Here is a 13,651-nt window from a genome sequence, read left to right on the forward strand (position 1 = left end):
CTAGCATGTGTAGGAGTTGATTGAGCCATGTTTGTGTTTCCTACCATGCTATGCCTGCTATACTCAGAGTCGTGTCAGGTCTGGTTCATCTGGGTGATGGGCTAGAGTGAAATGGTTGTCTCGGTGATGAAAGTGAAGTGTTGAACATGTTTTGGTAAAGGTGTCGATGAGAGGCCATGTAGGAGTAAATGGTGGGTTGTTTCATTCGAACTGTCCCTAAGAACTGAGATCTGTATGTGTGATTTAACATCAGCTACTACCACGCATTAGGCCCTGAAATATGACCCCGCTCGACTTAATAACCCCCTTGTCCTTTGTCTAGGAGTTGCAAGTAGTTTCTGGTGTTTGTAGTTTACTAGAGGCCATGCGTAGCGCTGACCCTCGGGGTGGGCTGTGATGCGGCAGGTACATGGCACGGTGTACCGGGATGCCCGTTTGGTGCCTCGGGAACCCTGCACACATCGTTCGGGGCCGTAGTGGAAACCTTGGCCGGAGTCCCTGCGGACGGAACCTGAATAGGCGATAAACCTGGACTAGGGACTTGAGTGGTTAGTCAGGTCATGGTCTACACCCACGTCGGCTTTCGCTTCAAGTCTGTCGAGTACATGTCGTGTGCAGATGCTAAGTGGGTGAAACATGTGTGAAGAAGTACACCCCTACAGGGTTAACATCATCTATTCGAATATCCACGTCCGCGGTAAAGGACTACTAGGTTGCTTATGTAGTTCATAGACAAGTTAATGGTTACTCATAAAAGTTTCAAGACAAGTGTGACTACCGTGGATGGCCCTCTCGTAGGATGACAGGAGAGGATCCATGGTGGAGTATTGTATTGGTGATTAGTTGTAACGCCCTCGATGCGGCTGTAGCTCCCACGTGTCGAGGCACGACTTAGAGACATAACCGCATTGAAAGCAATGTCGCAAGTTAGGCAATCATCACAACATCCCATGTAATATATAATAAAAGCGGGAGATACATAGTTGGCTTACACTCGCCACGTCAACGAAGGAATAGACCTCCTGCCAAGACGTTCTGATCAGACTCGGTGTCTCGGTAACTCAAGACACTTCGACAGGTTCAAACAAGACCAGCAACACCGCCCGAATGTGCCGACAAATCCCGATAGGAGCTGCACATATCTCTTTCTCAGGGCACACTCAGATTGTCTTAGGTACGGGTAGGCCAGCCCAGAGTTGCCCCTGGTGGCCACCGGCAGCTGACAGGTGGACCAACACTTAGAGGAGCACTGGCCCGGGGGGGTAAAATAAGATGACCCTTGAGTCTGCAGAACCCAAGGGAAAGAAAAGGCTAGGTGGAGAATGGTAAAACCAATGTTGGGCATTGCTGGAAAAGCTTAAATCAAGGCGAAATATCAAGGGGTTCCCATTATAACCCAACCGCGTAAGGAACACAAAATCCGGGAACATAACACCGATATGACGGAAACTAGGGCGGCAAGAGTGGAACAAAACACTAGGCGAGAGGCCGAGCCTTCCACCCTTCACCAAGTATATAGATGCATTAAGATAACATGGCAATATAATGATATCCCAACAAGTAAATGAAAGATGTTCCAACAAGGAACGGCCTCCAATCTTCACCTGCAACTAGCAACGCTATAAGAGGGGCTGAGCAAAGCGGTAACATAGCCAATCAACGGTTTGCTAGGACAATGGTGGGTTAGAGGTTTGACATGGCAATTTGGGAGGCTGACAAGCAAAAGGTAGGCATCGTAGCATTGGCATAGCAAAAGAGCGAGCAAACTAGCATAGCCAAGATAGTAGTGATTTCGAGGGTATGATCATCTTGCCTGCACAGTTGTCAGAGTTGACTGGATCCTCACAAGCAAACTCAACGGGCTCCTCGGTAGCGAACTCGTCTCCCGGATCTACCCAAACAAGACAAACAAGCCACAAGGATACAATCAACCACGTGCAAACTCAAACAACACAATGCAAAGAAGATATGCTATGCGGGATGCGATGCGGGATGCCAAATGCAAGATATGACAGGAAATGCATGAACCTGGCCTCAACTTGGAATTCCAAGGGTGCCACTGGAAAGATGAGATGAAATCTCTTGAAAACGATATAAAGAACGCCGGAATCGGAGTTACGGTTTGGAAATGGCAAGCGATTCAAAAATTGACACCGGTCTGCGATTTACAGCAAGTAGGCATCTAAATGCAATGAGACGAACATGCTACAGCCACCAAACATGACAACAAAATACATGGCAGGGATGCACACAAGATGCTTAACAAAAGACTAGCACTGAGCTACGGCCAATTCATCCATTATGAGGTTCAAACAAGCATGTCAAAAAAGCAAATGCAAAACAGATTTCAGACTTAGTGAAATTAACACGTCTGAAATTTCAGATCACGAAGCCCTCTTCGGAGCAGCAAAACAACATAATACATGACCTGATTAAGACAAGTAAGAACATGGCATGGTGCTACTCAACAAGATTAACAAAATACCCAAAGTGACCTGGGGCCAAAAGGGTTCACAAAATATACTAATGGGCACACGAACATAGCTAAAACACAATCAGTTTTCAGACTTGGTGAAAACTGAGACATGCTGAAATATAACTCACGAAGTCATGTAAACGAGCTCGATGCACTCACTAGTCATGGAAAGGCAAGCATACATACATTAAGAAGGCACAAAATGCTAGCTAGACATTGCAAGAACAATGGCATAGCATGCACGGATCAACTACAATAGCATCGGCAAAATCGCAAACGAGTTGACGATCTGCCCAGATTCACCACGAAGCAAAAGTAGAGCTCGATTGACTCAAGCTCGGGTGCTCCATAATTTCAAGTTAAGATATGGATGGATAGAGCATAATATGATTAACAAAACTCCTTTACTGATCATCCTCAAAATAGGCACGGATCACTAGGAAACAAGCCGAACATATGGCATCATGAACTAAATAATCCCAGACTTAGTGAAAACTACTAAGTCCCTGAAAACAGATTTACCGGGTGCCTCACTTTGCAAGCTTGCACAAGTCACCACACACATCCTAAAAATGCATGGGTTGCACCTCTGGAAAGAAGACAAAATCCTTAACAAACCATATGAAGGACTCACAGGTATAGCATGCACACAATAATCATGGCAAAAATGACAAAAGTCTAACATGAACTAGCAGATCTGACAATTAACTCACAAAGCCTCCTTCTAACAGCATTTCGGGCATCAAGATGAACTCAAATGAAAAATATGCAATGGAATGAAATGATGTACTCATCGAGGCGAACATTTTGATATGCTATATGCCCAAATCGGAGCTATGGATGCAAAGTTACGGCAGGTCAAAGTTTGCTCGAAAATTAGGGTTCGGGGATAAAAATCAACCGGATCTCAGATCTGGATCGGGCGGCGCGGATTACGAGGTTCGCCGGACTTCGAGCACTGTTCACCGGAATCCTTGCCGGAGATGGAGATGAGGCCGGGGAGGAGGAGGCCGGCGAGGGGCTCCCGGGGTCGGTGGTGGCGGCGGCGGCGGTGTGAGGCGGCGGCACGGGGCGGCGTGAGGCGGCGACCGGGAGGCGGCGGTGGCGCGGCGAGCTCCGGTCGGCGGCGGGGTGGCCCGCGGCGGCGGCGCCCACCGGAGATGGTAGAGGCGGCGGCGGATGGAGGCGCGGGGCGCGGCCCGGGTGTGCGGCGGCGGGGGCCGGCCTCGGGCCCTCGCGGGCCGGCGCGGGAGGCGACAGGTGGCGACGGTTGGCTGGCGGCGGCGAATCGGACGTTGTCCGGCTCGCCCGGACACGTCCGGCGGCGGCGGAAGGGATTTTTTTTAGGGTTTCGAGAGGGAGAGAGATCCGAAAGCGGAGGGGGTGTATTTATAGGCATAAGTGGAGCTAGGAGAGTCCAAATGAGGTGCGGTTTTCGGCCACGCGATCGTGATCGAACGCTCTACGACATGGAGCAGACTTTGGTGGGTTTTGGGCCAAATTGGAGGGGTGTTGGGCTGCAACACACACGAGGCCTTTTCGGTCCCTCGGTTAATCGTTGAAGTATCAAACGAAGTCCAAATGATACGAAACTTGACAGGCGGTCTACCGGTAGTAAACCAAGGCCGCTTGGCAAGTCTCGGTCCAATCCGGAAACGTTTAATCCCCACACACGAAAGAAAGCTAGAAATGACCACCGGAGGAGAACGAAGCGCCGGAATGCAAAACGGACAACGGGAAAAATGCTCGAATGCATGAGATGAACACGTATGCAAATGCAATGCACATGATGACATGATATGAGATGCATGAAAATGAAAACAACAGACGGAGACAAAGACCCAAACCCGAGAAGTAAATATAACTTAACGCCGGAAACGGCAAGAGTTGGAGTACAAATTGGGCAAGTTACATCCGGGGTGTTACAACACTCCACCACTACGAAAGGATCTCGTCCCGAGATCTAGGACTGAAAGAACGCCGGGTACTCAGAACGGAGGTGATCCTCGCGTTCCCAGGTAGCTTCACGGTCGGAATGGTGTGACCACTTGACTTTGAGAAATTTGATTGACTTGTTGCGAGTCTTGCGTTCAGTCTCTTCAAGAATAGCAACTGGGTGCTCACGATAAGAGAGATCTTCTTGGAGCTCAATGTCCTCGAAGTTGACGGTGCGGTCAGGAGTCTTGAAGCACTTTCGAAGCTGAGACACATGGAACACGTCATGAACATTTGCGAAGTTTGAAGGAAGCTCGAGTTGATAGGCGAGGTCGCCTCTCTTGCTGACAATCTTGAAAGGTCCCACGTATCTAGGGGAAAGCTTCCCTTTGATACCGAAGCGACAAGTACCTTTCATAGGAGAGACACGGAGGTAAACATGATCTCCGATCTCGAAAGCCAAATCACGGTGCTTACTATCATAGTAGCTCTTCTGGCGGGATTGTGCTGCTTTGAGGTTATCACGAATGAATTTGCACATTTCTTCTGCTTCTGTGATTAGGTCATTACCCAAAAGCTGACGTTCACCGGTTTCAGACCAGTTGAGAGGGGTACGGCACTTCCTGCCATACAGAATTTCAAATGGGGCCTTGCCCGAACTTGCTTGAAAACTATTGTTGTAGGAGAATTCAGCATAAGGAAGACAATCCTCCCACTTCATGCCGAAGGAGATCACACAAGCCCTGAGCATATCTTCAAGAATCTGGTTGACACGCTCGACTTGACCGCTTGTTTGAGGATGGAAAGCAGTGCTGAAGCGGATGTTGGTGCCCATGGCCTTCTGAAAAGAATCCCAAAACTTGGAGGTAAAGATGCTGCCACAGTCTGAAGATATCACTTGAGGAATACCGTGTAGAGAGACAATTCGAGAGGTATAGAGTTCTGCCAATTGAGCTGCAGTGATCGACTCTTTGATAGGCAGAAAGTGAGCCACTTTGGTGAGCTTGTCGATAACAACGAATATAGCATCATTGCCACGCTTGGACTTTGGAAACATAGTCACGAAATCCATCTCAATGTGGTCAAACTTCCATTCTGGAATGGCAAGAGGTTGGAGGAGACCAGCTGGCCTTTGGTGTTCTGCCTTCACTCTTCTGCAGACATCACATTCGTTTACAAATTGAGCGATCTCGCGCTTCATTCGAGTCCACCAATAAGCTTGCTTAAGGTCCTGATACATCTTTGTGCTCCCAGGGTGGATGGAGAGGAGAGAATTGTGAGCCTCGTTCATGATCACTTTACGAAGGTCACCTTTGGGCACAACAATACGATCCTTGAAGAAGATAGTGTCCTTGTCATCAAGGCGGTAGCACTTGTACTTGGACTGACTCTTGGCAATCCCAATCTTCACCTTTTTCACCATAGCATCAAGAAGCTGGGCTTGGCGAATCTGGTCTTCTAAGGTAGGAGAGACTTGAAGGTTGGCGAGGAAACCTTGAGGAACAACTTGCAGATTAAGTTTGCGGAAAGCTTCACAAAGCTCGGGTTGATAAGGCTTGAGAATCAGACTGTTGCAGTAAGCCTTTCTGCTCAAAGCGTCAGCAATCACATTGGCCTTGCCTGGAGTGTACTCGATACTCGGATTATACTCTTGAATCATTTTGACCCATCGAGTTTTCCTGAGGTTGAGTTTAGGCTGGGTGAAGATGTACTTGAGACTCTTGTGATCAGTGAAAATGTCCACTTTTCTTCCCAATAGAAGATGTCTCCAAGTCAAAAGAGCATGCACAACTGCCGCCAACTCGAGATCATGAGTGGGGTAGTTCTTCTCATCAGGCTTCAACTGGCGAGATGTATAAGCAACCACTTTCTTCTCTTGTATCAATACTGCGCCAAGACCTTGGAGAGAGGCATCACAAAAGACCTCGTACGGCTTGGATTCATCAGGTGGAGTCAAAACTGGAGTAGTGATCAACTTCTCTTCCAAAGTGTTGAAAGCAATATCACACTCCGGAGACCAAACGTACTTGACGTGCTTCTGAAGAAGATTAGAGAGAGGCTTCGCGATCTTGGAAAAGTTTTCAACGAACCTTCAGCAATAGCTTGCGAGACCGAGAAAACTGCGGAGTTGCTTCACGTTCTGAGGAGGTTCCCAATTCACAATTGCAGACACCTTCTCAGGATTCACGGCAATGCCCTTGGCAGAGATGATATGGCCAAGATAAAGAACCTCATCGACCCAAAACTCACACTTGGAGAACTTGGCGTAGAACTGATGTTCCCTGAGCTTATCGAGAACCAAACGCAAGTGCTTGGCATGATCTTCCTTGTTCTTGGAGAAAACCAGAATGTCATCGAGATAGACCAAAACGAAGTCATTGGTGTAGGCATTGAAGATGAAGTTCAACAAGTGAGAGAACGTCGGAGGAGCGTTAGCGAGGCCAAAAGACATGACAGTGTATTCATATGAACCAAAGCTTGTTCTGAATGCTGTCTTGGGAATATCTTCTTCACGAATGCGAATCTGGTGATAACCCATACGAAGATCAAGCTTGGAGAATACTTGGGCACCTTTGAGTTGTTCGAACAGCTCATTGATGTTGGGAAGTGGGTATTTGTTCTTGATGGTCTTCTTATTCACTGGACGGTAATCAACACAAAGTCGGTCCGTTCCATCCTTCTTCTTCACAAAAAGAACACCACAACCCCACGGAGAAGAACTAGGTCGGATGAGACCCATTTTCTCTTGCATATCAAGTTGCTTCTTCAGCTCCTTCAACTCTTCAGGTCCGAGCTTGTAAGGACGTTTGCACACAGGTTCCGTGCCAGGCTCAAGATCAATAACGAATTCAACTGGCCGGTGCGGAGGCATTCCTGGGAGCTCTTCTGGAAAGACGTCTTGATATTCGCAAACGACTGGAATTTGAGAGATGGCATCCAATTCACCCTTCTCATTGAGAGAAAACAGACGAATGGTATTATCCCGAGCGGCAAAGACAATTACATCCTCAGACGAATGAGTCAATTGAATCTGCCTGGCTGCACAATCAAGCTAAGCCTTGTGCTTAGAAAGCCAATCCATTCCAAGAATAAGATCAATATCCGAGTCACCGAGAACCGTTGGAGAAGATAGAAACTTGTAGTCACCCAAAGTGATAGTAACATCCGGAGCAATGGAGTTAGCATGCATGCGCTTACCGGGAGAGACAACTGCTAAAGGACTAGGCAAAATTTGCAAAGGCAAACCATGCTTAGATGAAAACGGTCTCGAAATGAAACAATGCGATGCACCCGTGTCAAAAAGAACATTTGCAGGAACATCGTTAACAGGAAGGTTACCCATGATCACATCTGACGAGTCCTCTGCCTGAGCTGCATTCATCAAATTGACCTTGGCATGCTTGGGGTTATGCTTGACCACAGCTGTACTTGTCGATCTGACAGGAGGAGGAGGAGGAAGACGCCTCTGGTTGAAACACTTGTTGGCATAGTGGCCCTTCTGTTGGCACTTGTTGCACGTGACCTCTGAAAGCGGACGGTGATACGGAGCACTCGATCTTGGAGCATGAGACGAAGCCTTGTTCTGAAAGCCAGGGTTGGGTGGGTGGGAAGAACCACTACCACCTTTGCTCTTCTGCTGATATGGCTGACGGAACAGAGGAGGAGGAAGCCAAAACTTCTGCTGCTTGGCCACTTGAGTAGAGGAAGAAGGAGTAACATCTCTGACTCGCTTCCTGGAAGCATCACACCTCAACTGAGCAGCCTCTTGCTTCAGTGCCATGTTGTAGAACTCATCGTATCTCAAGGGCTCAAAGAGAACAAGGGCGAGCTGAATTTCTTCTCTGAGACCACCCCTGAACTGATATATCATGCTCTTCTCATCAGGCACGTCCTGTTTGGCAAAGCGGACGAGCTTCTGGAACAACTTGTTGTAGTCATAGACAGACAAAGAGCCTTGCTTCAAATTGCGGAATTCCTCACGCCTGCTTTCAACCACGCTCTGCGGAATACGATGAGCTCGGAAATCTCGACGGAAATCATTCCAAGTGATAACGCGTCCACCTCTGGAATCCTTGTACTGCTGGAACCATTCTGCAGCTTGATCTTTGAGTTGGAAGGAAGCGAACTTGACAAAGTCCTCAGGCCTGACGTTATTGCACTTGAAATGCTTACACAGATCCACAAGCCAATCATCAGCATCGGAAGCCTCAACACAATTGCAGAACGTCTTTGGACCATTAGCAAGGAACTAGTTCAGTGTAGCAAAATGAGTCTGATTGTTGCCTTGATTCCCTTGCCTGCCTTGATTGTGCTCTTGGAGAATTTGCATGATCAGCTGTGTGTTTGCATTGGTTGCGGCCATCACAGCTTGCCATGCCTCCGGAGGAGGTGGAGGTGGTGGCGGATCTTGATTCTGATTCTGACTGGTGCTCTTAGCGGGAGCCATCCTGAAGAGGTTGACCACCATTAGCACATAGACAGATAAATGAAGCTGAAACCAACGGAATGAAAATTGCAACATAAAGTCTTCACATCCAAACAAAATGAACGAATGCATTCCTCTTGAAGTGGTCACATATCCATAAATTGTGAAGCCACGTAGAATTAGGTAGAAGAAGTAAAACAACCAGATACGGCTCGAGAACGAATAATCGGTAAGAAATCCCAATCTCAAACCAATATCCATGGAAGAAGAACTAGAGCTACGAGAATTCCCACCTATGAAACTCCCGAAACTTTCCGGTTATGCAATCAGGTGTTGGGTATACAGGGGAAGCATAATATCTCACCCAAACTAGCAAATCCTACATCCAGCTGTATCCATCCTTCAACACATAACCAAGAAACCTTCGGAAACCATCTACCTCAACCTTCGAAAAGCATCCGTTATACAAGTTATGGCGATACTCCCGAACTCCCGCCCCAGTACTGGGTGGCGTCGAGGTTATCTCACCAACGAACTGCATAAAAGAGATTTTCGATGTCGCCGAACATATCTCAAGTATTCCAGAATTGCAACGATAAAATTATGATGACAACACCTCAGAGCTCAACTCCCCGGGACACTTCCACTAAACCCCTGACAGGAGGCACCAAGACAATGTTCTCATCATAAGCCATCGGAACGATTCCAAGATACTCGCGTGATCCTAAAAAATTTTTTTGTGAAATTTGAGAAGAGAAGAGTCAAAACTCTACGTCAGGATGCCTCACCAGAGCGATGAGGAGACTGGGAAGTAAAAAGAACTCCTACTCTCTCCGATATATAGTTCCTAAATGACTCAAAACATTTTTCTAGACACAACTCGGCCGCTAAAAACGATCAAGCAATGGGGCTCTAAGGTCGGGGAAGGCTCTGATTACCAACTTGTAACGCCCTCGATGCGTCTATAGCTCCCACGTGTCGAGGCACGACTTAGAGACATAACCGCATTGAAATCAATGTCGCAAGTTAGGCAATCATCACAACATCCCATGTAATATATAATAAAAGCGGGAGATACATAGTTGGCTTACACTCGCCACGTCACATCAAAAATACATAAATAACATCCATCATACAAACACTCATGGCCCGACTACGGCGCCAAAATAGAAAAGAACCCAACATGCGACAAGGCCCCGAATCAAACCCCAACTAGGCACCACTACTGATCATCAGGAAAAGACACATAGTAACGCTGAGAGTCTTCGTCGAACTCCCACTTGAGCTCATACTCGTCATCTGGAGCGGAATCACCTGGACCTGCATCTGGAGTTATAGTATCTATGAGCCACAGGGACTCAGCAATCTCGCCCCCTCATGTTCAAGACTATTTAAGCTTATAGGAAGGGTATGGAAAATATATGTGGAGCTGCAGCAAGCGACTAGCATATATGGTGGCTATCTTATTCGCAAAAGAGAGCGAGAAGAGGAGGCAAAGCACGAGCGAGAAACTAGAGAGCAACCTACGCAAACATTACTACAACACCGTGTCCACTTCCCGGACTCCGCCGAGAAGAGGCCATCATGGTAACACACTCAGTTGATTCATTTTAATTAATTAAGGTTCAAGTTATCTACAACCGGACATTAACAAATTCCCATCTGCCCATAACCGCGGGCACGGCTTTCGAAAGTTCAATCCTTGCAGGGGAGTCCCAACTTAGCCCATGACAAGCTCTCACGGTCAACGAAGGAATAGACCTCCTGCCAAGACGTTCTGATCAGACTCGGTGTCTCGGTAACTCAAGACACTTCGACAGGTTCAAACAAGACCAGCAACACTGCCCGAATGTGCCGACAAATCCTGATAGGAGCTGCACATATCTCTTTCTCAGGGCACACTCTGATTGTCTTAGGTACGGGTAGGCCAGCCCAGAGTTGCCCCTGGTGGCCACCGGCAGCTGACAGGTGGACCAACACTTAGAGGAGCACTGGCCCGGGGGGGTAAAATAAGATGACCCTTGAGTCTGCAGAACCCAAGGGAAAGAAAAGGCTAGGTGGAGAATGGTAAAACCAATGTTGGGCATTGCTGGAAAAGCTTAAATCAAGGCGAAATATCAAGGGGTTCCCATTATAACCCAACCGCGTAAGGAACGCAAAATCCGGGAACATAACACCGATATGACGGAAACTAGGGCGGCAAGAGTGGAACAAAACACTAGGCGAGAGGCCGAGCCTTCCACCCTTCACCAAGTATATAGATGCATTAAGATAACATGGCAATATAATGATATCCCAACAAGTAAATAAAAGATGTTCCAACAAGGAACGGCCTCCAATCTTCACCTGCAACTAGCAACGCTATAAGAGGGGCTGAGCAAAGCGGTAACATAGCCAATCAACGGTTTGCTAGGACAATGGTGGGTTAGAGGTTTGACATGGCAATTTGGGAGGCTGACAAGCAAAAGGTAGGCATCGTAGCATTGGCATAGCAAAAGAGCGAGCAAACTAGCATAGCCAAGATAGTAGTGATTTCGAGGGTATGATCATCTTGCCTGCACAGTTGTCAGAGTTGACTGGATCCTCACAAGCAAACTCAACGGGCTCCTCAGTAGCGAACTCGTCTCCCGGATCTACCCAAACAAGACAAACAAGCCACAAGGATACAATCAACCACGTGCAAACTCAAACAACACAATGCAAAGAAGATATGCTATGCGGGATGCGATGCGGGATGCCAAATGCAAGATATGACAGGAAATGCATGAACCTGGCCTCAACTTGGAATTCCAAGGGTGCCACTGGAAAGATGAGATGAAATCGCTTGAAAACGATATAAAGAACGCCGGAATCGGAGTTACGGTTTGGAAATGGCAAGCGATTCAAAAATTGACACCGGTCTGCGATTTACAGCAAGTAGGCATCTAAATGCAATGAGACGAACATGCTACAGCCACCAAACATGACAACAAAATACATGGCAGGGATGCACACAAGATGCTTAACAAAAGACTAGCACTGAGCTACGGCTAATTCATCCTGAACTGCTTTGACCCAATCATAGAAATGGATGAGGTACTGGAGCTTTATTCTCCTTGTCATTCTGGAATAGAACGACTTGACAGACCACAAGAATAATTAGGCATTGATGAACGAATGCATGCATACTCTTGACTATCAATTGATAGAAGATGGTCGGAATACAACTGAAGATGGACAACTCAAGGAGCAAATAACTTTCTGACTTGTGGATGCATAGATTAATATGTCGAACCAAGTTCAACAGGTTTCTTCCAGATAACCCATGCAGAAAGGTAGAACTGGTAGAATCACAATTATGAATGGAGAACTCCTCAAGAGTATTCTGGTTGTGATATTTTGGGTCAAAGGAACTCCTGCCAAGGATGGTTCATGGTATTTGGAAGAAGGGAATACCACGGACCTCAAGAACTAATGCAGAGGTTACTAATATCCTAAAGGAACTAGCAAACACTATCGACATGAGGTAAGTAGGGTGAATCTTGGGTCAAGAACCCAGGAGTAGAATGCCTACTACTAAGTGTCATCACAGGATGCTTTTGAGAATGGTGGCCAGAATCATCACACTAGAACACCAAACATGGCTAGATGACTAGATGGTTTCATAAGGCACCTTGGGTCATAATAGTAGCTCCAACATATACGCCGAGGCAACGGAGTACCTCACAGACCGTGTAGTGTGCTTAATCTGGCCTAAAAGGACATCGGAAACGGAAAGAAAGAATTTGCAAATGCATCAGACTATGTAGAGACTTGGGATGACTCGGATAGCATAACGGCTCTAAATGCGCAAAATGATTTGAGACATCATGAAAATTGGTGGTATAACCACTCAACAACACAATATCAAGGTTCCGAGATCAACTGTCAACACACAGAAATAGTAGTAACTGAACTAAGAATTGAATCCATCAATCCTATAAGTCTATGGATTAGTAACACGTCATCCTGATAGATAGATTAGAAGGCCTAGTTCTCAAACCCCGTAGAAGAGAAGAGGATGACTCAGATCAGAAGGCCATAAGGTAAAGGAGTAAAAAGAGCCTTACGTTCCCTTTCACAATCAATTCCCCTACATAACTAAAGCATTTCTAGACACAACTTCGACAGGTTTGGCTTGGTAATCCTACAGGCAGTCAGGCTCTGATACCAAAGCTATCAGGACCCCGATTCCAAGTCACATTGATCTAGCTGGTAACACCTCATATCACTTTGCGGCCTCACGCACGGTATTTCCACGGGTGTCGCCTTACCATGGCCGGGACCGTTTGCGCCTTTTGGCTCACGTATATGATAGTGTCGCTAGCATCCATATGACAGAGAACCCGGGCCGACATGGCCAGTCGTGAACCCAAAGCGGCACCAACCTATGGGGACAGGCATCCATGAATCACATCGAGCATGTCGGTCAGCAGCGTGTGAATCCGGGATGTAGCACTGGGCTAACAGGACTCCGGGAACCCGGGCTATAGCAGGCTAGGCAGGACTCCGAATGTCACCGCGTGACATTTCCCCGAAGGGACAGATACAGGAACAAAGTGCAACACATGTCGGCCAGTCAGGTGTCCTGAGCAGTAGTGCTGGGCAAACAGGACTCCGGTGAACCGGGCTGTAGCAGACTACTATGGCTCATGGAAGCACCAGACTACATTTCCCCATAAGAGAGGCTGCCAAGGATAACCAACTAGATTGTCAGATCCCACACATACAAAGCATTTCAATCATACACACAATATGCTCGATATGTGTAAATACAACATGGAATCACAACATAA

Source organism: Triticum urartu, chromosome 4 (genome assembly GCF_003073215.2).
Source record: "Triticum urartu cultivar G1812 chromosome 4, Tu2.1, whole genome shotgun sequence".
NCBI classification, from domain to species: Eukaryota; Viridiplantae; Streptophyta; class Magnoliopsida; order Poales; family Poaceae; genus Triticum; species Triticum urartu.